Raw genomic sequence first — 26643 nt, 5'->3', positions numbered from 1 at the left:
AGACAGGGCTCACGTGGAAAGGGAAAACAATGACAAACAGAGCTGGTTACTGGAGAGCTGCACGGCTGGAGTGAGCGCCTAGCCCTTAATCCCCAGTGCCTACTGCCTCTCACCATGGTGCTCAGGAGCACGGCTGCAGTCTTTGCATGCATGCAGCCTGAAGAACACTGTTGGCTTGGCCACAAGGACCACCAAGTCACATCTGAAAGTCTGCTTTCAGTTGTCAGGCAGCCAGAAATGTTTGCTCCCTCGCTCACAGGATTGTAGCCATCCTAGTTACTCATTTGGGGCTGAACTCAGGACTACTGCCAGATGGGATAGGGCAAGGTCTCCAGGCATGGGAACACTGTGGAAGAAGGTAGGGTACCAAAGCACATCATTCGCGTGGTGCATAAATGCAAACTCTTTTTTTCTGGTTGCAAACGTGCCACAGAGGAGGGCAACAGCTAATGAAAGCACTGTTACTGTGTGTATTAGTGGCTCACATGGAAATCTCAGTCCTTCTGTAAAAGATTTGTAGCAACAGAGGAAGAGACCATCAAGAATTCTGTCTAATTGGATCAAACTCCATCAGAAATGTTTTTTCTGGGAGTAACCAGGAGCACAGGTAGTTCCTTTTGCTTCCGAGGAAACATCTCTGAGGGCATGCAAGGGAGATATGCAGGAAGCTCAGCACCAGATCCAACTTGTCTTTCTCAGGTTAATCACTTGTCTGTCATAACACAACAGGTAATTCTCATCGTACAAGCAGGCACTTGGAAGACAAAGGCAGCCAGCCATATATGTGAGGCTTAAAATGACTGGCAAGTGCAGAAAATCATCCTACCTGAGAGAATTACGTGCCAGTCTGTGAGTTAGCTTGGGGTTCCCCTCGTAAGAACCTGGCAGATATGCAGTGTTTCTTTTGCAAAAACAAATACTTTTTGCTAAATAAACCAGGGCTGGCCTGGCTGCCTCATGAATTCTTTGAACTTGAAGTTCTTTCTTACTCTTTGGCTCTATGGGACGTAGCTTTTTAGCTGTAATATGGCTGTCTCACCCGACACAGCTTCCTGTGAAGACAATTAAGTTCTTTCCAGGTGGCTTCTGAAAGTGAAACTCAGAGGGGTTTTGCACCAGAGGTTTTCAGCACAGAGAGCAGTGTGAAGGGCTGCAGCCTCTTCACTTTTTCCAAATCATCACTTGCTTAGAAAGGGAGAAACTCTGAATACTGTAACCAACACTCCTAGCGTCTTGCAGGGCTGTCTGCCCCTGGTCACCTCTGCCGTGCTTCATTTGCCCCTGTTCTGCCAGAACTTTAGCTGATGCCATGCAGTACCAAGACATGCACAGGTGCACCAGCAAGAGAAGTCTGTTTCATGGCCTCCTCCACATTGACACTGGCTGGTGTAAGGTAGATCCACGTCCCACGGCAAGAATGATTATACAGTCATTCATGACTATTGCTGTGTGCTTGATTCTGTTCAATGTATAGCTATTGTACCCTTAGGATTTAAATTGTCAAGCGAAGAGCCTACTCTGTATTTTCTTTGCTCGTGTTTTGTGTCTGCTTTACATAATGATGGAGGATTACACCGGTCTTACCTGCTTGTCAGGCAGCTATTCCACTAAGTACTTACTGTATTGTTCTAAATGTCTCACATTTCTGGACTAAAATTCAATTTACTTTTTCGTCACAAGAACCACATATCTGATTGTCCTGGGCTCATTCTTTTTCTCTGGTTTTCCTTGTCTCTTCAAAATTAAAAGCTTGCAGAAAAGCTTTAACTGAGCTAATGGAAGGAGAGATTGTTGTTTTTAAGACAGATATGTGTCTAAGAGCATTTTGGCACAGCAAAAGGAAAAAAAAATACCCAAAGCAAAGGCTTCAAAGAAAATCAGTCTCTGCTGTCTTTATTCTGCATGCTATCTAGCAGTTGGCGTTTGGCAATGGCATGGAGCATAATGACTACATATAATCTCCTCTTTCTCTGTTCCTCTACTACCCACGCACACACCTCACACCAGCACACTCAGTTTAGAGGTTCCCTTTACCAGAGTACCCCCTCTTCTGGCCCGGGGCACTCCCTGCGTGCCCCAGCTCTTGGGGAGCAGGGGTGGGAAGAGACCCAAAGAGCATTAAGACATTTCTAGATCATGTGGCATAGAAAGGGAATGGTTTGTTAATGAAGAATGATGGCAAGAAGAGGGGAAATTTGGGGGCAACTGCCAGGGCAAAGGGGAGACGAATATTTCATTTGTTCCGGGGTCTGGAATAGCTCTTAGCAGCCCTGAGTCACTTTGCTACGGGGAGGGAGGTGGGTGCCAATTTGTCAGCAAAGCTGCTTATAAACAGCAGAGTGAAGCCAAAGATTTATGGGTGTCTGGATGATCCTTCCAGCAACCAGATACTGCTCGGGGTAGGTGAACCTCACCCTCTGGATTGATAACAGAGCTCAGCCACAGTCACTCAGTCTGGCCTGGCCGGAGAGCACGGCTAACCTCATGCTTTCAAGGCTGAAAGCTACCCCACAAGTCCCTGCTGCCCAGATGTTCAGCTATGGCTGGGCATTAAGTGCCTTTTAAAATGCCAGCCAGTGGGTTAAGGGACAGAGCACAGCCCAACAACAGACCCACGGCACAGCCAAGACAAGAGCCTGATCTCTGGACTTTACAGAGACAGCACATGGTTCATACAGCGACACGTCTGTGAGGCTATCAGCGCCATTTCTGACTCTCACAATGGTGTTTTAGTATAAAACACAATGTTTGTTTAAGTAGTTTTTATTTGTGTCCCAGTGGAAGGAACAAGGCACCAACAAGCAGGACAAAGGTTCTAGGTTTTGTCCTCAACCCCCTGTTATTTCCAAACATGAAGGACAAAAATAAACCCAGCAAACCAACGCAGTGTTATCTGAGCTCCCGATAAACCCTGACAGCTACCAGTGCCCCAGCCCAGCCTTCACAGGCACAGGCACACATCTCCCCCATCCCACCCAGCGGTGCTCAGCTACTCGCTGTCCCCTCTGCCAGCCCCACACTGATGGTGTTTAATAAGCTTAGCTAAAACCAGATTGGTTTTAAAACATTTTAAACCGATTAAACTGAGCCATGTGACGTGGCTAGCCCTTCAGGTGGAGTTGAGACCGCAAACAATTATTTTACCTCTCAGGTCGGAGATCCCCCAGGGGGAAGGCGAAGTTCCAAGCTGTGATGGGCAGCCTCCTCCAGGAGCCTAGAAAGCACAGAGCTGCACAGCGTCAGCAGCCTCAGAGCAAACATTTCTAACCCTGCTCATTTCGTATTGCTTCTTGTACTCAGGGAGCAGGGAAAAGCCAACTCAGGCTGATAAAGATATTAGAAACCATGGGGGAAAACCACACAATGAAAATTATGCCTCAGCTGTGAGTCAGGCCCCTGAATTCTTTTGCCTTTAATAATGCGTCTTTATAGACACGAGAGCTTTAAACATGAAACGCTGAGTAACCTCTTAGCCTCAGCTCTTCAGCTTTCAGCTTGGTTTTAAAAAAATATTTATTGCGTATTAACAAAAGACAAACTGATAAAAACATACTTCTGAGTTTAGTAGCTAGGTCACAGACACGTGCAGTTGTATTAGAATAGTAAGTAATTCCCATACTCATCCAAAATTGTTGATCTACACACTGTTTAAATAGTCTAATGGAATGTATTTCATTTTCTTGTTACTAAACACAAACCAGAGGCGTGTCTGTGAATCTTAATACTGAAGGTTCCCTAAAGCTCAGGTTGGAGCAGGAGCTCCTCTGTACAGGGGAGGGCCTGGATTACTCTGTTTGCATAGGAGGAGACTGATGCCAGGCAGCTGAAGAGGCATAAAACAGCCAGGCAGTGAGGCTATGTGTGGAAAAAAAGTATTGCATTACTGGCAATAAATGGTTCACAGAAGGAATAAGCACTTGAGATTACTTGTGCAGATACTACAGCAGTGAGAGTACAGCAGGCTCCAGTCAGCACCATCAGGGGAACCTTCAATGCCCTTTCAGTTGAACTCAGTGTAGGCGAGATGCTGTTTCCCAAGTGATGGGCTGGCAGACCTCCAGAGTTTTGCCAATACTTTACTTTGCTGCACGTCAGCTACGCTCCCGCTGCCCTTGGCTGGCTGTGCACTCCCTAGCCTCTCGTGGGACTGACCCCTCTAGCTCTCCTCCGATGGCAGGAGCTGGGCATTTACTCCAGCAACAGAAGGATGCAAGCTCTCCTGTGAACTGCAGTGTTCCCAGGGTCCGGGCTATGCAGCAACCCCCCAAAAACTACTGATTTCACATGACTCCTTTGGTGAGGGAAGCCTGGGGCACCTACAAACAGTGGCAAGTATCCACCGGGAAGAAGTATGCTGAAACTTTTCAAGGATAGGTAAAACAGAGAGGAAGCTGCAGGTCGGGAATAGCCAGGCCCATCCATTTCCTGAGATTTCACCAGTCACGCAAGGAGATATGCAAAGACAGAGAGCAGAGCTGCCACCAGACCGGTCATCTGGGTGCTTCTGGGAGGGGAGAGCACCAGAGGTGCAGGTCCCTGACAGAGACAGGCCACTTGAACCCATTCCTCCCATTGCCATAGGAGCCCTGTGGCTGCTGAGCTGCTCAGTGCAGCTCAGCCTTGCTTGTCTTCACTGGAAACTCCACCCTGACCCCGAGAGTCCCGTTTCAGAAAAAAAAAAAAAAGAGAGATTTTTCTAAAAAATCTCATCTTTGTTTAGAATTCCTAACCAAACTTATTCAGGATGAAAATTTCCAAGTCTTGCTCCTACTGCTAAAGCAATTATCACTGGAAGAAACCTGGAATATGTGTTGAAAAGGACGACATATTTTTCAAGAGAAATACCCCCTATTGGAGTTCAAATTCAAGGTGGCATTCTGAAAGGCAGGGAGCACAGCCTCTGCCCTGCCCCTGGCACACAGCCACCCCGTGCTGCGCTAGCCTCTTGTTGGGGACCTGCTTGAGAAAAGGGTCCTTGATGAGTCAGGAATTAGAAGTGGACACAAATATATTTATGAAATCATTTTTAAAGAGTTTTTAAGCCTCCTACTCCCTCCTGTAATGCAACAGCCTTTTGGAACACAGGCTCTTTTCCTTCACTCAGCCACTGCAGCTAGAAGAGGCAAGATGGGACAGACCGTGCACATCTCAGCACAGTGAGGCAGGCAGACTGCTCCAGCTGGGTCTCTGCCCTGGGATGCCTCCTTCTGACTCACCTCAACATCTTCCCTTTCTCCATACGGGATGCCAGCTGGGGAGAGCACATCCCGAGAGCACCTTTCTCTTCAACACCAGCTGGTGCTGAGGCAGAGGGTCAAAGCACGCTCATGCAGCCAAACTAAGTCAACCCCATCCCTGCCCCAGCTGAAAACCCAAAATCATTATCTTCTAGGAACAGCTGGCCCTCGGGCTGCAAGGAGGAGGGGTGAGGGACCCTCAGCCCTGCACAGCTCCCACTGCAGATTTACTGGCCTCCTGTCTCACTTTAACAGAACGAGGTTGGGGGAGAGAAATACCACACATAAATTCGCACCATCAGTCATACAGGGGGAGAGAAAAAAAACGCAGTCGTCTCCAAGATTTACGAGCCCCCCTGAGCTACAGCACAGAAAAAACAAAGACACACACACATACACACAAGGAGCGAAGGGAAACGTGATCCCACTTGCAGCTTTATTCCTTTATCATGTTCCCTGACAGCGACCTGGACCTGGGCTGTACAAAGAGGAAGCGTACAGAAGGTGTGGCTGCAAACAGCAGAGAAACAGCTCCCGATTAGCAATGTGCGTTTTACACTTGCTTGGCACTTTTCCTTCTGGATGGTCTCAAAGCACCGCAGAAATCTTCCAGGCCCCCTTCTGACCGAAGTTAGACCTGAACAAACTGAGTCCTGCCATCCCAGTCGACAGAGCTGCTGCAAACTCACCCGGTGTAAGCTGGGAGCAGGGTGCATCCCATCGCTGTTTACGCCTTCCCTATTTGCAGGTACGTGCCCCCGTGTGCGCTCACTTTCTGCACATCTTATTTCACCTGCAATTCTTCTGCAATTTTTAGAGAGCTGCGCTTTAGCAAGGAAGAGATCTGTGGACCTAGATCCTCAAATATGTCTCCCTATTTTGGACATCTTGCTACCTGTAGAAACCAGATCTCTTTAAACATCCTCAGTTTGGGCATTCAAAACTGGAAGCACCAACCAACCCCATTTTTTACACAAAATCTTGTTTGTGGAATCTCCTGTCTCTCACAGAGACAGCAAATGGTACATGGGTAAATGATACACTTAAAACTATCTAAATCAAGTGAACATGACAAGAGCTTATCATCAATGATCAATCACACTGCTTGTTGCTACATTCCACTCAGCTCCTTACAATATTATATCATCCGCATCGGCTGCAGCGTGACAGGAACATTCCCCTCTTACACGTGTGTACAGCCCCAGCGCACACCTCCACACCAGACCTGGCTCTGACCGCTGGGGAATGCTGCCACTGCTCAGCTGCTTGTAGGAGTTAGAGCAAAGGTAGCTCTTCACACAAATTTATTATTTAAATTAGGATTTGGCCTGGTCATTGTCTCTGAAGTCTCCAAAGCCTCAGTGAAAACTGTGTCCTTGAAGCTAGGGGTACTCGTCTTCAGCAGGCAAAGAAAGCGGGCAAACACCCCCACAGAGTCTGCAGCAGAACTTGAAACTGAACTGGGATCTCCTGAGTGTCAGCTGAGTTAATTTTATTAATGTCCCTTTACAGCATGAATTCCCTAAACATTAACTTGAATATTAATTAAAGTCCTTCTACCATTTCCGCACCTCTCTCCTGCTCCTTTCAGGCTAGGTTCAAACCCACAGACCTTACACTCAGCATCAGATCTCCACAGCCTGTTTCAAAAGCTCCCTCTCACAAGTTTACCTTTAACAAAATCAATCTGAGGGATGCTTGGAGAAAGTGTACCTAAGCATCTGAACAGAGGTACGGCTCAAAGAAGCAGTCCAAAAGCACCGTAAGTTTTCCCACTGCTGCTCCAGCCACCAGTTTCCACCTCTTTCCCCATTAGCTGAAACAAGCAATTTCATCTGCGGCTGTCCTACTGCAAAGACGAAGCAGCCAGCGACCCCTTTGGGTTTTGGGCACATCATATGGCCGCTCCCAATGAAGGCTCTTGGACAGCCCCCCCTGTCTCAGGCCACTGGGTGTCTGTGGGATTATTTGGGTATGTTCCCGTTCAGGTGGGATTTCTGAAGTCACTCTGAGACTTCTAGTTTAGCTTTGCTACGGCCTGGGCTCATTAGTAGTGTCCACAGACATGATGCTCAATCCTTCCGAACACATTTAGGAAAGGAATGGCAGGTGCAGGTGAGAGCAGGACCATCCCAGCTCTGCCATGGGCTGACAGCATTATGCTAAGTCACTCAGTGCAAAGTTTTTAAAAATAAAATGACTTGGGTGCAAGAGCCATCTTTGCAAAAGTCAGTGCTGAATTTTGATAGCTTTCTAGGAGAAACGGATCTGTGCATGAAAGTGCAAGAGCTGTGCACCAACCTGGGGGACGACTCTGCCTGCTCTGTGGGAGATACTGCCTCAAACAGAACTTCTTCAGGGCCATGGGTGGGCTGGGGGAGCACTATCACACTGCCTCAGTGGCTGCGGGATGATGTATTTGTGCCCCACCATCACACCTGTTGTTATGGAGCTCAAACGCGCATTGCAAAAAAAGTCCAAACCTCACTCCAACCAGATCTCGTGCAATCCAAATCCTCTGCTCTCCTACCTCCCAGAGCTTTTGTGCAGCACTTTCAGTGCAATTACATGCTAAATATCTGTCTGTCAATATGCTGGATCCCCTCAATTTGTATGACACGCTTTAACGCAGGCCTAGCCAAGCCTAATGGAATGACAGCTATGCCCTCCAACCATAGACCGAGTGCTGCTGGGAGAGTCTGCCCGGCTCTGCGGGGAGCAGGGGAGGGGGGAGAGGGAAAACAGAAGTGCCACCAGTTAGCGGCCACACTCGGACCCCTGTCTCATAAGGAAAAGATGCTGCCTTCTTCCGGGTTGCTGGCTCTTGATGCAAAATCAGGTAGCAAATGCCACGTTGTGTGTGTTACCCTGCCCCAGAGAAGTGCACAGCATCTGTCACGGGTGGTTTGCCAGCACGTGTGAACCTGGGTAGCTCTTACTGATTTTTATTGGGCACTGCTGGCTTACAGCAGCTGAGAATTAGATCCCTGGGTCTTTGCACTGATGCCACAGTATGGGTGTTTTAGTCATGCACACCAGGGAAGAGCCAAAGTGAAAAAAAAAAAGTTTTATTTTTGAAAGAAAGCCTTAAACCCCCAGGCTAATCTTCCATAATATCGATGAATCTCTCCAAGCTTGTTTTTGTCTTCATGTCCAAAACAGCTGGGAAGGTCCTTAGAAATGACCAAATCCATCATTCTCCGGTAGGGAACAAGAAAAAAGGGCCACAGAAAACTGCTTAACAACCAGAGAGAATTCTGTTTAGTCAAAACCTGGGTACAAGGGGGGGAGGGGGGTTAAAATGTATCCCAACTGCATGCTGTCAGAAGGAAAACCGACTAGAGGGACACGGCACTAAAAATAATGATTTTTCAGCCAGCAGCCAGACAGCCGTCTAATCCCAGCTGAATAGAGACATCACTTGAATAGCACCCGTCAATGTGACTGCTGATGCCGATTCCAGCTGGACAGGTCTCATACAGCCCAATAAACAAACCTCAATCCTATGCTCCAGTTAACCTTTTTTTTTCTCTTTTTCTTTTAAATTTTGCTTTCTTTTCTGCATCCTTATTGTCTCTACTATAACCTAATTATTTTTTTTTAAGTTACATTTAAAACATTAAATGAAACCCACACATTAACAACCCTGGAGTTTCAAGGGACTACACTGGCATTTGGCTGCAAAGGTGTTTGTAGCTGGGCTGTGGGGCTATTCCCTTATGTGATGTTTCACAACGTTCATGGTACAACATCCATTTTTTTAACAGATAGAGATTGTTGTTAATTTTCTTTTTGCCATCACAAGCATTTAACAAACACCTCCATACACCAAATACCAATTCTTTTGCCTGGTATACCAGCTCTAGACAGGGATTCAGCTAGTCTGAATCCCCCACAATGGCTTCTCAAAGGAAGCCCTGTGGTTGTTGATGCCAAGGCAGACAGGTAAAGGTGGTCTTTTGTTTGTTTTGCTGCTGTTCTTGTGTTTGTTGGTGTTTTTTTAATTTATGCAAGAATTTCCTAACTTACATTTATGGAAGAGAAGACAATAAATCAAATGGATACCAGCCAATCCCTGTTGCCTGCATGTTGTAGCCTTCCCTCTAGTCCTCCTCTTCTTGCGGGATCCATTGGCCCTCTGCAAACCAAAGGCGACTGCATGGCTCCAGCCAAGGAGGCACTACAGATACCATAGATCTGGGCCTCCTGCCTGGCCTATAGCTCTACAAACAAGACAAAGCACTGCGTGTTGTTAATGCTAGAGCAAGACTGTGTGGGCTGCAACAAGCGACACACAGCCGAACTTGTCCTGTACGGATCCCTTGGCGTGTGCCAGGCCTGGCCAGCTGTCCAGTCTGGGGAGGGACGCTTCTTTCAAGACTCCCCTCATGCAGGCCTAATGTCCTGTCAAGTAGCTGATATGCTTTGTTGCACTGTTTTGCAATGATTGCAACACGAGCGTGCAATTCAGCATCCCAGATGAAGCACAGCAGGGCTGAATCCATGAAACACCAGCTCAGTCCTGCTGTCTCGTAATTATTTTTACAGCCTTGAAACACAATGGTCCTGCTAGCTAACCACTGCAGTGCACCGAGGATGCTTTGCTTTGTGATTTATGTGATCTTTTTCTGATCTTCCATTAGTGTTTAACTATGCTATGAACAGGTATAATCCAAAAACACCTACTTTCCTTTATGATAATGAGAACCACAGAAAAGCACCCCTAGGAAGCAGCAGCACTTCAGAATTACCAACACGGCATCTTCCGGTCTTCTTCGTTCCCTTTTGAAAGCTGATTGCTGAATCCGTTACTGTAATTTACTGTCCCTCCCACACCTGGACTTTTCGTGCCATGTAAGCTGTGCGACTACAAATCACCTGAGAGAAAGAACGAAGGTCACGGGCGAGGATTTAAACCTGGCATTCAAAGCATGTGGACACTTGGGCAACGTCTGACATAGTCTCAAAGGGTAGGAAATGAAGTGATCCAGACTAAAATGCCCCAAAATGAAAGCACTCAGAAAGCAAACTGAAACATGGCTCAAAGTTTCTGAGCAGCCTCATTTTTACAGAGGGCTGAAATGAGATGCGGTTCTGCATTTTAAGCATGTCTACTGAAATACAGAAAACACCTCTGCTCTTTCTGAGTTCAAGCACATTCTCTACTAAATGACTCAGAATTAATACCTGAGCTAATGTCAGCAGATGTTTAGCATTTATAAAAGTTAAGGCGAAACAGCTCAGTCCAGCGATTTTCCAAATGCTCAGAAGCAAAACATCCCAAAACATTTTCAAACACATTGAAGTCAGAAGTCCCTGGTGAGGTCTCTGTGGAAAGATTTTTGTTTTAAAGTTGGCTTTATGTTTTTGTTTTGTTCTGTTTTCTTTTCCAGGCCTGAATAATGGTGCAAATCTGATGAGAATTAAGACAGTAAAGGAGCCTACAAAATCCTTTGGCTACACAGCCACACAGAGGGGGTCTCCAGAGAAGGAAATTTCATCCGGCTGCTTTGCTGACAGGAGAAGGCTCAATGTGATAAAAGAGATCCTGCCACTTGCTCTGAGAAACCCAAGCAAAACTCTGCACTGATACATCTCTGCTGACACCTGCTCCAGCTGGTCCTTTGCAATTTGACAGGACTGGAGGGTTGACGGCTAAAGAAGAGGTAGGCCAGGTCCTGAGAACACCCGTAACATTTCATGTGTCTGATCTGGCTCTTTGCTCTTGCAAAAGCTGAAAATGAAAAAGCCCAAACGTTTGGGCAACCCTTCTTTCGTGCTGCCAAGGCAGAGCGTGCCTCCCCGGTTCCAGTCTCAGGTGCCTCACTTTATTGAACATCTCCTGCTATGCAGACTAGAATTCCCTCTGTAAGAACTTCCCCCTTGGACCCTTCTCTCTGTTGTGCTATGTTCTCCCCGTGCAACCTATCCTCCCCGATGTTTCTCTCCTACTGTAAGTTCATTTCTCAGTACAATGTTGCTAGACACTTATTTCTTTTGCTTTTTAGCATCTTGTCTTACAAATCAATCCTTTAGGCTCCCTATTTCCTGTACTCCTCGCATGTTTATCTGTATATGAGAACCTGACTCTGTTTGTCCCTCTCTAGTCCTCTGGGGAATCGAATATGAACCCTGAGAACATGAAAATGTGAACTGTCCCTGGCTCTAGGGCACAGCCAAAAAGCCTTGGAGGGTACAGGAGACCTGATGCAGTATTGGGATGTGCAACACATCTTTCTCAATTTACATGAAACATTCTTCTGCAAATACTGACAACCCACAAAGTGCCGATAACCTCCATGCCACGGATTACAGACCATACACACATGCCACAGCATGACAGCGTCAGCTAATGTTTCTGTTAGAAAGTCTTAGAGAAGGGTTTTCTACCACGAGGCTAGCTTCGTAACTGCGTGGTTCCAGGCTTTTCTGTGAGTATTATTGTTTGAGGCTATGATGTATGTCAGTTCTGGACTGGGAGGAGAACAGTATAATGGTCTGAACGTTATTGGAAGGCTAATTTTTCAATCACACATACTGGCACTGCTTTTCTTTCTGGACTGAAGGAGTGTTTAGTCTATTTAGCCTTCGTAATTCATGAAACAATAAATAAACAGGCACTGACTGTGTTGTTCTTTCCTCCCCTTATAAATACATCACCCTGATATGTGTTATCTGCTGCAAACACCAGCCAATTTGCTCTTTCCTTTAGAGATAAGATGAAGCATCTTTTTTCAGTGAAGATGAATAGCAGAGACAGACCGTGTTACCTGGGGTCAGGTTGGAGGTGCCTACCTGCCACACATCTCTAGCCCACATCCCTCGGCTGCTGTGCTAAGTAAGCCTTTCTGCTCAACTGCTCCGAGGTAGTCCACTTCCCAGGTGTTTCCCCACTTTATAACTCAGTTCTTGTAAATGGTACTATCAGAGGAACAAAATATTTTGCCTTCATTTCATTCACTTTCAGTCCATCAGTGTTTAAACCCAGCCTGTAATCACTGAAGTTTAGCTTCCTTTGGGAAAAAAAGAAGCATAGTAAAAAAATCAGGAAGGATTACACATTGGCAAAAAAAAAAAAAAAAATTTAAGAACCCACTCCGATGCTATTTTCTAAAGGCTGTGCCAGATGGAAGACTGTCATCTAGGAGAAAAACTTGGAAAACTCCTATCCTGTCTTTTGGCCGAATGACTGTGAGCAACTGTACGTTCCACCCCGCCGATACGAAAGGCAGGGAGATGCAGTTCATAAATTATAACCTGCTCTTGCCATCAGGCATGAGTTACCAATTTATAATTTTGTACAGATTATGCCAAGGTCATGGGAAACGTAAGCCTGTCCTAAACTCTCAAAATCTCCAAAATTGCCTGTGCTTGGTGGCACAGGTAACAACGGATGTCCCCGTGGGGCCAGCACAGCACCAGCCCCACTCTGTAATCCAGAGCTCCACCTTGCATGAGGTTTGTGGTTTACACATCATAAGACACATCAGTTCTTATGAGTGCAAGATGGATTTTCATCTACTCCACAAAGTGAATAAAAATAGCTACCAGGCGTTTTTAACATTTTAGTAAAGTTTGGCCCAATCCAGCCCTCCATTTTTTGAGTATTAGGCAACTGGCCACTTGATTAAAGACTGGTCCTTGATGCAGGAATTTAGGCAACTGCTCTGCTCCCATCTACTTTCATAGGCAAACACAGACTACGCAAATGTTCACTAACTGATGCAAAGATTTGACTCCAATGCAACTAAAAGATATTCCAGTGCATCCTTGCTGCCTGCCCCAATATGATTTGCCTCCACATTTTTCCTCCTGGCCACAGCAGCCTCCCAGCTTTCTATCTCACACCTCCCCAGAGACTCCCTGGCTTACACAGCCTGGACTTGTCCGGCTCATTCCCAAGGGCCCAGCTTCCAGCAGCAGGCAGAGCCCCCTGCTTCCACAGGAGTGAGCAGCCATGCTCCCCCCGCACCTGGTGGGTCACAGTTTCTCATGGTCGCCCTCCATTTTGGGGTCTACGTACTTCTCTGCCCTAGGGTTTCACGCTCCTGTGTATCCATACATGTCTGTAAGGAAGGAATTTGCTCTTTGGTGACTTTGGCAGAGTCCCAAACCCTGGCCTAGAGCACAGCATGATAAATAGGCTGTGCACCGAGTGGGTCTGTGGAGCCCATGGGAGGAGAAATGAATCCTCTCCCCCCAGACAGTGCAACAACTGCTGGTCTTATCCTTTGGTTAGCGCTGCTGAGCTCCAGCCCCCCACCCTGCAGCCACTCTCCCTTCCCGCAGGAGGTGTCGCACTGCCCCGCAGGAGCGGCTGTAACCAACACCGGTGGTCCCACCGCCTCAGCACCCCCAGCTACCTCTCGGTTCTGCAGTGCCTTGTGCAAATTACAAACTGCACAGCTTGTTCCATCCTCCCAGCCAGAGCTACCCTTGCTTGTGATGTGCCAGGCAGGGGCCCCCGTCCCCAAGTGTGGGCTCATTAAACTTTCGTGCTGTCCTGACATCACCGTCTGGTGCTCCTGCAGCCCCTGAGCTGACGGCAGTGCTGCTGGGTGAGACACCACGGCCAACTCAGAATAGCCCCAGAAATGCAGAGCAGCCTCCCTGGGGTTTGGAGGCAGCCTGGGGAAACCACAGCCCCTGGGGCTACTCCTGAGCTGAATTTTCTTCCCAAGGAAGGGAGAGAGCTGGTGTCAGGTGAGAATTTCAGGGTCTGGCTCATCAGATTGCAGGAAAATGGCCACCCTCATAACCCCAAACAGCTGCTGTGTTTATAGTAAACATAAATGATAACTGGGTGGCCTTTGAAGCCACCATGTTCATTGCTGGTAATTATGGACAAGTGGATACAGCCACTACGATCCAGAGCACTCGCCTAATGTTCAGACATAATTATGGCCATTATCAAATTTCTGTCCCCTCAGCAAATGGGGGGATGGGGTCAGCCCTCCAGTACCACAGGCAGAAACAGAAAAGGAGGGGTTTCTTCCCTGGGCAACTCATGCTGGATAAAATTCCTGAGTACCACCTGGTGCAGTGAATGGAGACGCCTTCGCTGCGACAGAGGCAGGTGATGATGGAAGGCCCCTTGGGCACCCCAGCCAAATGGATTCAACACCAGGGCCTCCCACAGAGCCGTCCTGGCCCCTGTCCCTTAGGTCCAGGAGACGGAGTAGTTCAAACGCCAAATACATGCCTGGGAATGTCACTTCTCGAGTGAGGGGAGAGGGCAGCAGTGGTATTACTAATTGCTAGGAGGTCTCTCGTGTGTGTTGGGAAGCCTTACCCCCCACGGTGCCACCCCGTCCCGACCCACGCTGACTGCTTTGTGAAGGATGCTCTCTCTCCCAAACACTCCAGCTTCAAGGCAGAGGGAAATACCTAGTCTGCAAAGGTCTACTCCAAACACCAGACCTGAAGAAAAAGGTAATGCACAAAGCCTGTACAGTGATAACTTGAAATGACCCACAGGGAGAATTCTCAACAAAATCCACCCAAGTATGTCTCTGAGAAAAGCTGGAGGGATGGGGGATGGATTTTACTGTAAGGAACCAACCTTTACTATAAGGAACAAACTGAATTAACTTTTTTAAAGTCAGCAACATAATGCTAGGATCCATGTGGCATGTTTCGATTACAGAGCATCTAAAAATTCCCCAGAAGCTGTGAATGCCCAGCTGCTTTCAAATCACATGTTAGCTACGTGGTTGTCTTGCTCTACATGCTAGTATGAGAACATCACCTACTGTGCCCTTCCGCTAGGTGAAACACACCATCCACAGACACCTGGGAATCCCAAAGGCCTTCTCGGTTGTGCTGTAACACAACAGCCCTTTTCCCTCTCTGGAGAAGAAGCACCAAAAGAGCAAGACCTCAAAGTGTGTTGCCAGTCCCAGGGGTCAGGAGCAACAGCCCCACGGTGGCTGTGAGACCGCGCAGCGCAATGGGGTGGATTGCAGCCCGGGCACCGCTCCAGGCACCGCTGGAGGGGCTGCAGCTTGAGTGGGTCAGGTGGGCCGGAGGGCTGGTGTGGCTGCTCCCTTGGGAGCTGGTCCCCAAGGTCAGGGCTGGGGCACAGTGCCATAAGAGCACCGGGAATGTGCTTACAGCTTTCTATTCAGTGGATAAACAGAGGGCTGAAGGCTCTGGGGTTGTTAATCTGTCACCTTTCTCCAGCACTAAATTAATTTTTTTAAGTGTTTAAAAGAAAAATAAATACAAAGAGAAAACAGAAAAGGTGATAAATGAGTCCCGCTCTGTTCCCTTCATCTTTGGGCAATACCACCCAGGTATCTGGCAGGGACGAAATATAAAAAGGTCTCCCTGCCCTGCCAGCCCTGAGGTCCATTCGGAGTGACGGAAGCCCCAGCTACCTCTCTGTCTCCCACATTTACTCTCCTCTTCTTGTAGCTACAGGGGCTGTGATGCAGTGACCCTGCTGAGCTTCCACGAAATTCTAGATTGTGTGAACACTGTTGTGCAAGTAGAAACATAATTCAACACCATTCCGAGCTCTTCCAAAAAGATGCTGAATTTCCATTGTGCCACCTTGATTTTCCTACTAAAAATCTGGAAGAAAGCGTCGCACAATCTGAATCTATCCTGTGCAGTTTGCAGCTGTTAAAACAGCAAGGTATCTCCCAGAGGGTGGATGTGTTTGATGTACACCGGAGTGTGTGAGCTACCTGCTGCACTGGGCGGTGCATGGAGCTGGGGCCAGCAAGACCCAGAGTCCGGCCCACCTCTGCCCCTGTGCGTGCCCATAACTGTGTTACTTCATCTCTGTGCCTCTGCTCCCCATCTCACCACTCCCTTCACTCCCTGTTTACCCTGCCAGCTCCTCGTGCTGGGTATGTCTGCTGGAGTCTGGTGCAGATGACACAGACAGGCCCTGATACCTCCCTTACTAATACTAACATTTGCTAGCCAGCTTTTGCGTGACTTTTCATAATCCAGCGAAGGATTGTCTTTCCACTGCAGACAGTGAAACCCAGTGAGAGCAAGTACAGACACCGCCATCGCCCAACGAGCACAGACTGCATGACACACGAGTCCTGCCGATGTTTGACATCTTATCCCTAGGAATCACTGCCTGCACCTCAGGGAAGACCTTCTCTGGTGCCCAGTGCCTCTGCAGCCAGATGTGATTGGCATCTTAGACAAGAGGTGCATTAGGAAGTACATTCCTCTGGGGAATCCATCCAGAGTTTCTCTCTTTCTCTTTCTCTCGCTAGAAATTGTAAGTGAAGAAAACAAGTGGTAGCATGTGGCAGAAGAGGAACATGCTCCAGAGAGTGCTGGAGTGAGCAGATTCCCAGTGACAACCATGCTTTCTGGTGCACAGATGACCTCAGCTGGATTTTCTACTCACTTCCTAATGCAGCTGCCTTTAAACAGGCTGGAGCAGAAGACAAACGTCCATCCCCCATTGCTAAGAGTACCTCCATATGTGCACCATCTTTCCAACCAACGGAGCTAAACATTTCCCTGAGGTTTGAGCCGATTACTGCTGCTGATGCACCAAAGAGGGCAGGCTCAGCAGGAGACATGCAAATGCCCGCTGGAGCACTGGGCTGCCGTGCAGTGCTGCTCTGAGCAGAGCTGCAATAATCTCTAGCCCAATATTTACCTTCCTGAAGAGCACAGTGACCAGGCACCCAGCAGCACCTGGCGGCTGGACAAAGCCCCAGCGAGCTGCTTCCTCTGCTTTGTTGTGAAAGAGGACGGAGGGCAGCTGATCATTTTTTCTCTCTAGCTATATCACAGAAGTAATCAAACAGTTGTTGAAAGTTGGGAAGGGAGGTGTTGGGGCACGAGGGGGAAAAAGGACTGTGTGTTAACCTAAGTGATAAGCTGTGCCCAGCCACAGCTCAGCCTGCCTCGCGGGCAGGATGATGGGTGTGCGGGGTTTGTTCTGAGCAGTTCACCTGCTGCTGGCTTTCAGCACGTTTTATTCAGTCATTCTGTTTATCTGAGAGGCCTATTGTCATCACCGTTTTATTCAGTCATTCTGTTTATCTGAGAGGCCTATTGTCATCACCTCCGTGCCGCAGGGCAGGCCTCAGGTGCGGAGTGGTCCGTGGGGCACTTGCGGCACAACCACCGCCACGGCCAACAGCCACGCCAGGGAAGGCTCCCTGCTCCCTGCTGCTTATGAAAATTGCTTCCTTTGCTGATGGTGATAAACGCAGACAAACAAACACCACTCGGCCTATTGAGCTTGTCTTTCTCCTCAGGACTTGAATTGTATGGAGTACTCAAAGCAGAATAAATAGACCTAATTTCTAGTAATGAAGCTGGAGTAGCCAGGAGCAGGTCTGAGTAGCACTTGATGAAAGGTTCTGTTATGGTACTATTGGATGAATGGAGGTGCTAAGCATGGCCGTTGTTTTCAAGTTCCAAAAACACCTTTTCCCGTCTTTTGAGCTCCTATCTTCTGAACTCCCACCTTCAGATGTAAAAACCTCACCCAATTGAGCCAAATACATTTTCACAGGATTTTTGGACCACTATTCACATCCCATACTCAACACAGAGCCCGTTGGAGGCTCCATGTGCAGGGGATGGCATCCCACCTTACTCAGTTCTGTAAATTTTCTACAAAAGGAGGGTGTAATTCAGTAGAACCTGTGCCAGGTTTTTAAAGAAGCACCTGGGCAGAAGAAAACAAACAGGGGAATGTTCACCACTCTCTTATGTGTCCTGAAGAAGACTTTAACTAAAATACAAAGCATCGTTCCCTTGTGTGAGTACATCATCTGCTTCCCTGGTATTTACTCTGAACACAACAGTAAAGGTGGGATTTCCCAGCTCTCCTAGATGGCAGCAAGACTTCCCTAGCTCTGCTGGGAATGGCTTCCCGGAGGCACCCAGAAATAACAGTTGCCCTTCTCACGGTGGCACTGCACTGCTGGTTTTCACACCACGAGCGGCTCACTGCCCACTGCTGGCTTCATGACTGCTGCAGTCAGTCAGCTCGAGAGCATCACACGGTGAGAGGGAGCACACCAGGAGAGGCCATCTCATGATGGTTGCACCACCACGCACGGACTTGCGGAGCACCAGCCCTAACCAATACTGCCAGCGGTACCTCCGTCCCCATTTGAGTTCCTCTCCCCTCTGCACTGGGCACTTTCTGCTCTTGGATCGAGCACAAGAACGGCTGGCTCTCAGGCCTCCCCTTCAGATGCACAGCCCCACGGCCAGCCTAGACCACAGCTGCTCAGCCATGCTGCTCAGGAATAACAGTGTGCAGCTGCCAAGCCACACAGTCAGCCTCTGAGAGCCCTGCTATGGGTTTTAGTGGGATTTACTGCACTGAAATGCAGAAAATTTCATTGCCTTTAGGATTAGTCTCTGCGTTTGCACATAGAGCAGTGCGTACAGTCTGGGTCTGCTCCACTGCACATGGTGCTCAGTCCTTCAGTTACCTCCACCATGACTTCTGCCTGCAGGACACCCACGCTTTTAATTCCTTCTATCAGCAGTCACTGCAGCTGGGCAGTTTCCAAACACTACTGGAGCAAGGACCATCAGCAATTTTATGACAGCTAAACTAACCCAGGTTAATTTGTGCAGATTATGAACTGACCCCAGATTTTCCAATGGAGACCAACATTGCTGCAGTACAGGATTTTTATAGTGCTCTTTGAACTAAAAAGTAATCTTATAATTTGAGGTGTTTTAAATTTCCATTATAAATGGTAAATAATGATGAAGCAAGGTAGGCTGAGGAAATGCTGCCTGGGCACGAGCAATGCAGCCATCAGTCTCCACTGCAGCCACCAGAAACTCCACGGGGAGTCCAGCTGCACTGCCTGGTAGCATCCCACAAGAATAACAGATAAACACGCATGCTTCCCAAGCCACTGGGCACTATATTTCTTCTGATGAGAACCATCCATTATTCTTCCATCCTCCTCTCTGCAACACATTAGCGAGAGGTTTTACAAAGCAAGACAGGGGACAGGTTTATTTACTCCCAGCTGCACTGCACAGCACCCAGGTTCGTTCATATTGGTTACAAATGACCTCAGGTCTTCCATTATGGGCTAATGTCTGCAGCCCTCTGACCTCCGGAAGTGCTCGAGGAAGAGCTGCAGTAAATCAGAGCAGCACTTCGCAGGGAAGGAAGAAAGTCACTCCTTACCAATCTGCCAGTGGGAGAGGAAGGACTCTGGCTGTGCCGCTGAAGGAGAATGTGCTCGGCTGCTTGGAAAACTGCAGACAGAAGTGGGCGTTGTGCCTGCACTTTGCCAGCGAGGGGTTGCTGCAGTGAAGCAGATGGGCAGTAAGCCTGGCTGCATTCCTCTTTCCACCTTGGCAGGCAGGGGAGAGCACAACTGACTTCATAGTGACTTGTGACACAGCTGACTTGTGTGCACAGGCTGACTTCTGCAGTCGGCCAGTACAAACATGCTCTACATCACATACAACTCAAATGGCACCAGTGCATGTTCCTCTGCTTGAAGTCACTGCGAATGTCACTAGAGCCAGCCATGCTGCCCTAGCCTGAAGAGAGCTGCAGCAGCTGCTGGACTCACAGCACAGATGACAAGGACTGAAGGCTTGTTCAGGCTGCTGTTACCAGTGGTTTTCAGAATGCCATCTGAGGACCAGTGTTTGCAGTGGTGAGAATGGCCAATGTGATGACTACCCATGATAGAAGGTACCTTTGGAGGTTTTTGATGGCTACAAGTTAAATCCAGAAGCGGAAAAATGGTGGGCTGCTAGCCAATCTGGAGATGTCTATGCTTGTCACCACTTGGCACAGATGAACGGTTTTGCTGCTTTCATCTGAAGGATATCTGGTCTCACACACCTGCTCTATCACAAAGTGAAGGGTATATTTCAGAAGCCTACACTAAAGCCTACAATCAGTCCTGACCACTCTGCTTACTAGAAGGATCTAAACAGTCCAAATTAGTCTGTGTGGAGTCAACCTGAGGATGCTGTTAAACACCCTGTGCACCAGAGCATGTAGGATTATAGGAGGAAGCAATAATGTAACCACACAACACCACACTTGCAAATCATCTTAACCACAAGTAGTTCTCCCCATAAGGATGGAAATAATTTGCCACATCCTCTGTACAGACAAGTGGAGCCCCAGGAAAGGGCATGGAGCAGGGAGAGCATGTTACAGAGCAGAGCTCCTGTCTCTGCAGGTCCTGAGATCAGCAGGGGATTTCAAAACTAGTAACAAGCAGCTCCTGGGGAGCTGCAAACGAAAAAGCAGCTGATCAGCCTGCTCAGCTCTGAAGAAGGCTTGGAAATACAACATCCCATCTACATCCCTCATCCCAGGAGCAAAACACCCAACGTAAAAAGTAAGGGAAGCAAAGGGAGCACAAGGATTTTTAATGTAATCAAATGCATCACGTACTTAAAAAGTCTTCTGTTTTCTCATATACACTATAAAAAGGTCACTTTGTATGTGTTTTTTTACTCCTGCCCATCTCCAGAACAAACACTGCAATTTTACTCTCCCATAACTGCTTCTTGGCTCCTTCTGCACATTCCAGTAGAGCAGTATCACAGACTGACTTCAGAAAGGACTTAACTCGATCAGCTGATCTAGTTCATTGCCAGACTAGCATTACTCCCTATTGTATGAGGACTAACTATTCAGGGGAAGAAGGGTGTAACATTCACCAAAAGGACAGGCTCTGTCCTTCAGGATACAGGAATTAGTACCAGAATCATTATTTTTTTTCTGACAGAGCTTAAGTCCAAGCCATACAAGAAGCAGGGCCAATGGCAAAGCATCACTTCCTGATGACAACTTGCTAGGTCACCCGGAGAGGTTTTCTGTGGCTTATATGCTTTGGGGTTTTTATTTGAGAAAGAAAGTTTACAGTGAGGAGGTTTATGTTTAGCTAAAGTTAGAAACAGGCCCAGACCAAAACCTCTTAATTACAGAATCTCAAATCTGCACATAGCCATAGATGTATTCAAACTTCACAATCCTGGCCCAGCTTTCCACTACATAAGGATCAGTAATCACCTTTTAACATGCAAATTTGAGGCTCAACCAGCCACACCAATTCAGATGTTGCAGAAGGAGCAGCATGTCAGTAGACGTGCAATATCGCACAGATTTTGCTCTCACAAGAGTCAGCAGTGCCAATTGTGAGACGGGGAGCCTGGATCCCAAGTCAGTCTGAACACAGTAAATGTGACATCCCATTTCTCAGCATCTCTCTTTAACTGCTCGTTTGCTCCTTGCTTGGTGTTTCAGAAGTACCAAGCAGCAAGATCCAGCCCTGCCAATTCTGTCACTTTTCACTTGACAACTGTCCCTCTTCCACATGGTGATAACGACTTTGAAATTCACTTGGCGTTTCAGTTTCCTTCCTGCTTCTCTCAACAGCTACACAAATGACTGTCAACACATACAGAACAATAGTCTATCATGAGCAGATAAGCACGAAGTGCACAGGAGCCTGTGTCCATAGGGTGATTCCCAAAAGCAGACTTGCATGCATTAAAAATTAGGTAGAATAAATAATTCTAGTAGAAAGAACGACATTTACACCCCAAGCCAGAATTCTGTATGTGCATACGTTACCAAACCTGTGCATGGTGATAGCTTATCTCAGTCCTATTAGACTTTCCCTACAAAATTATCACGTTCTCAAGAGGTTACTTGTCTTTCAGTTTCTTATCTTCCTTGGTGGAAAAGTAGATTCGAACATTTCTCTAACAGCAATAACAACAAAAAAGCAAAATAAAGTCCATATACAAAACCAAAGTTATTTTTTGTGTTGGATACATTTAATGCCAGTTTCATGTTATGACAGCTCAAAAAACTGGGGTTGCCCGTCAAGACACTACCTGAAACAGAACAAAAAATGCAACAAGTCTGTACCCGAAGAACGGCATCACTGAGGCAGTACACTGATGGCACACCGGTTTTGGCAGTGAAGATATCCTTGCCTTCAGTGCTTCATCCTGTTCCGAGAGCACTATTATAGGAGCACTGTTTTAAAATCAGGCTCGTTCAATGACCAGGTTTATAGCACAAGCAGTTAGGGAGAGGGGAGCGGGGAGAATACGCGCGCTGTGTAACATCATGCCTCTACAGCAGTGCCCAGGCAAGGCAGTCCAGCCAACAGCATGCTGGGGAAACCCTATTGATACAGCATGCAGGAAGACCATGCCAAGAGACTCGTCCTGCTCCTCCTCATTCCTCCTCCATAAGCACTCTTTAGATCCCCCTGGAAATGTCTTTTGTTCTTTTGTTTTTTTTAAGCAAGCAGTTTTCTTTCATGAGCATACCCATCAGTCAGCTGTTGAAGAGCAAAATGTGGATGCTTACGTGGGCACTACAAACACCAGTGACATTTCAACTTGTGCTAGAATTTTAAAGGTCTCTAAAACAGGAGCAAACGCAATTCAAGTGTGCAAAGTAGCTTTTCTATAAAGAAAAACAGATTGAATTTGACAGTTTTGAAAACTTGATAGTGTCAGTGAAATCTTGCTACTGTGAAGACATCCAGTCTTTGCTCCCTCCCATAATCTATCATTTTAAAACCTGTTTGCTGAATGTTTTTACAGGTACTGTAAAGTGAGAAAACTTCCAAATTCACACTTCTCATAGTATTTTTTTTTGCCACAGAGAATGTTACTGCAATTAGTCTGGTTTGTAATGGAAAGCAGATGAAAGTATAAATTAAATCAAAACCTTGCCACATATCTAAGGTGTTTTCATGCCATGCATCCCAAGAAGTTTTCCCAAAAACAACAACATTAAATTAAAAGCTCAAATATTTCAACCAGACCCAATAAATGCAGATTAAGTTTAAATTTAAAAGGGAAGTTAAAAGATTTTTCCTCCTCCTCACCTGCCAAGTCCTCAAAGTTCGGGGCTCTGTGTTCCTCTTTCAACACTTAGCGGCAGAAACACCTAGGGTTGAGTGGAGAGATTTCCTCCTCACACTGGCATTATTCAATATTTCTGAGGTGTTGACAAATGTCTTCAACACTATACAATGCATACAAACAGAGAGTCCCTGCCCCAATGAATTTACAGTCTGCGGCTGTTATCTTTGTTCTGCTTTGGTATATCACCACAAATTTCATCAGGGCACCAGATGAGCCCAATACAGCTTCCACCAGCAGTTTTCCACTGGTTTTGACAGGAGTTGGACCAGCCCCACGCAGACAAAGTTATAGGATTAACTATTGCAGGAGAAAGCTGAGGTCTTGGCATGTGAGCAAACAGCAAAAGAACTGATTCTCAACAGTTTTGTTTCAAATTAAAAATATACTTCAAAGTTTTCACATGTAATACATTTTGAGAACATAAAGAGTTCCCTTTCACTATATCTTTCAACCAAAGCAGCGTTACAGATCAACCAGCAGTAGGTAATTTCTGAACCAAGGCAGACTGGCAGCTACAGTAATAGCTCCAGCTGGTGGAAGTTGGTGAAAGTTTTGTTTTGTTTTCTGGAATTTTGTGCTAAGCTTTCTGCCTGCACGTTTCACACACTGGAAGTGTGTATTTTCTCTGACATTTTGAAAGTCCCCAAGAGTTCCTGTGAATAGCTTAAGAAACCTACTCCACATTCAAATTGCTGCAATTTCTGCATATCCAAAATTGTGTGCTCCCTGACTTTCCTCAGCTGTAGCTTGTGGAAGAGAGAGCATAAGCACACAGTTCCATGTGCTTACACACACAGAAGCACATACAGATATGAACACCCAAAAGGTAACATGAGGATAGCACCAAATGGAGATATTGCCCGTCTGGTTTATGCTCTAGATGGGTCTTTGGACACATTGCTCTATAAGCCAAACTCTTTTTTGAACCTGGTAATCATTAATTACTGCTGTTCAAGCAGCGTTTGGAATCACAAGTGAAACACATTCTAGCTAACAGCAGAATGGGCATTACTGCTGTGACTGGGGAAAGCATCCTAAAACCATGTGCCCTAGTTACGGCTGATTCATACGAAGCCAAACCCAAGAATTAGCACATCCAAACGCCACAAGGGCGGCTTACACCAGACTGGCCTCGCCATGCCATAAACCAGGCTAAGTTCAGACTAACGCTCCGTGACATGACTGAGAAAACTCTACAGAGTTCACAGAGCAGTTCCAAAGCCCCATTCCCTCCGTGTCCCAACCAAAGCCTTCTCCAGCCTACCTGGTGCTGTCTTCGGGTCTGGAAGGACGAGCAAGTGCTTTCCTGATGATCATGTTTTGGTAATCTGCTCTCTCTTCCTGGCAGGACATGGCCATTAGCTGTGCTAACATCCAGGCAAGATGCTGGTTCCTCTCCTTCTGTCCTCCAGCTTAGCAGTGCTTCTTGCAGTTATCCCTGGTTACAAGTAGTATTTTCCCAATTATCTCAGAGATATCCTCCTGCCTCCAAGATGAGTCATCAAAGTGGTTTCCATCCTCTTCCCCAACCATTTGGCTCAGCCACTCAGCCACCCTAAAAAGCAAAAATCAAGATCATGAGATCTGTGTAAAACCACACCCAGTTTACTATAAAATGTGACAGAACACCACAAAAGTTTGCTATGGCAATTTTTCTGTTCAATCCAAGCAAATTGCTCCATAATCCTTTTTAATGGCAAATGACTAAAATAATACTGTTTCTTGCTGGTTTTGTTATTGGTGGTGTTTTTTTTTCCTATTTCTTTGATATTTTCAAAAGTTCCAAAACAAATATATGCATAGTTTTAATTAGAAAATATCCAGCCTACTTACCTGGAAACGCTGTTTGGGTATTTAATAGGCAACTACTTGTCCACAGTACATGAAATTATTTACTTAATTTCCTGAACAAAATGTTTAAAACTGATTGAAGTTTTAACTTGTTCTTAACTTTTTTTTTCTTTTTTTAATTTTTTGGAAAAGCATAACCTCAGTTGTCTTGCTTTCTGTAGCATCATCCTACTGATTCCATATTCCATGGAGAGACAACAGGACCAGACAGTTATCTACTGGGTTCAATGTATAATTCAAGAAAGTCTCTTTCCATCCTAAACTATCTGTTTTCTGTGAACCCACTATGGTATACAAGCCTAGTATCAGATCAGTTATTTGGATAAGAAAGAATTTTGGCCACATCTTTCATATGGGAATGGACTGCTTCAAAGTGTGTTAGATTTAAGTTATTATGAAAAACGGAACCACTGGGAAGACCATATCCAAGCTTAACTTCTGAATGCTTACAAGATTTTAAATGCTCAGGCTCAGAGAGCAATTCCAAGTTCTGTATAGAAGCTGCCTTACGCTCGAAGGAAATAAGGACTCCTGAGGAACTGTGACTGATTTCCTTTATAGACCCTGGAAAGTCTTTGGGGAAAAGAGACTTACATGGTCTACATTTTCACCATCTAGAAATAACCTCTTCTCACTCCCTGCCTCCCTTTTACTGCCTGCTGCCTCCCACTCACCCATTTCCCATAAAGGTTGTTTCCAGACACAATTGATTTGAAACCTCAGATTATTCTGTTAAAATTGCTGACTTTGGACTTGAGACCCCAAGCCAGATTGGGACAATCCCCTCAGGTCCTTTCTCCAGCTAATTTATAGCAATTTTTGTTGAGACAAGGAGTTATGGTCTGTAAAAGGCTTGCTGTCGGCCTCTCATAAAACCCTAGCACCCTGTCAGAGAAGGGCCAGAGCCTGGGAAGAAAGTTTCGGCAGCGATCAGCTGGTTTCCAGATGGGTGGCCTTCTACACACTGTCCAATCCCATGGGTCCAATAAAGCAGCCCTGATTTTGCACTTTAAAAAAACAAAGATACAAACCCTCCTCTACTCTCAGTTAGGTTTTATAAACACGCTCCCAGTCTCCACGTCAAATTTATTAAGGAGAAATTCATTCTGCCGTCTCTCCTCTTTGCTCTCTTTGCACGTGTGTGACAGCTCCTTCTGCTCCAGTTTCTCACTTTTACATGGGGTGGAGAGAGTTGCATCATGATTTACATCCTGCTGGGTTGTTTTCCCATCAGAAATAAAGAAGGGGGCAAACAAGTCAGAAAGTTGAGGGATTGGCCTCCAAGGTATAAAACCACCCACATGAGGCAATGTTTGTTCTCAGTCTGGCAAAAATTCTCCTCTTATTCTGCCCTCTCCAGCATAACAAACCAAAAGAGGATGTGATTAAAAAGGTAAAAGGTTGCTCAGCAGCTCCGGTAGTCCGAAAACAGCGTACTCCTGGCTAATTAGGTGAGGATGCTGCCTCTGAAACAGCACTGCTGCAGAACCCAGGGGCTCCTGCTCAGAGGGTCTGGTTCTGTCTCAGCATAGAAAGCAAATTCACCCTCCACCCACAGACCTTGACTTCAGTTTGGCTTTGACTTCTAAGTACGAAATCTCTAACAGCCTCTAGACAACTGTTTAATCGGCTATCATCTATATTAATTGTGATGCGCATTATT

General features: G+C 46.6%; 1 protein-coding gene across 1 annotated transcript in view; it reads right to left on the bottom strand.

Moving 5' to 3' along the window:
* TBX1 (T-box transcription factor 1) overlaps nt 1-26643 on the bottom strand; it is a 183571-nt gene that overhangs the window by 124745 nt on the left and 32183 nt on the right. The window contains exon 2 of the mRNA XM_040576668.1: nt 24394-24684. The gene's annotated coding sequence lies outside the window, so the exon portion shown is untranslated. The remainder of the gene's footprint in view (nt 1-24393; nt 24685-26643) is intronic.

Source organism: Cygnus olor, chromosome 17 (genome assembly GCF_009769625.2).
Source record: "Cygnus olor isolate bCygOlo1 chromosome 17, bCygOlo1.pri.v2, whole genome shotgun sequence".
In the NCBI taxonomy this organism is placed as follows: domain Eukaryota; kingdom Metazoa; phylum Chordata; class Aves; order Anseriformes; family Anatidae; genus Cygnus; species Cygnus olor.
This window is presented reverse-complemented; position numbering and strand designations above follow the sequence as displayed.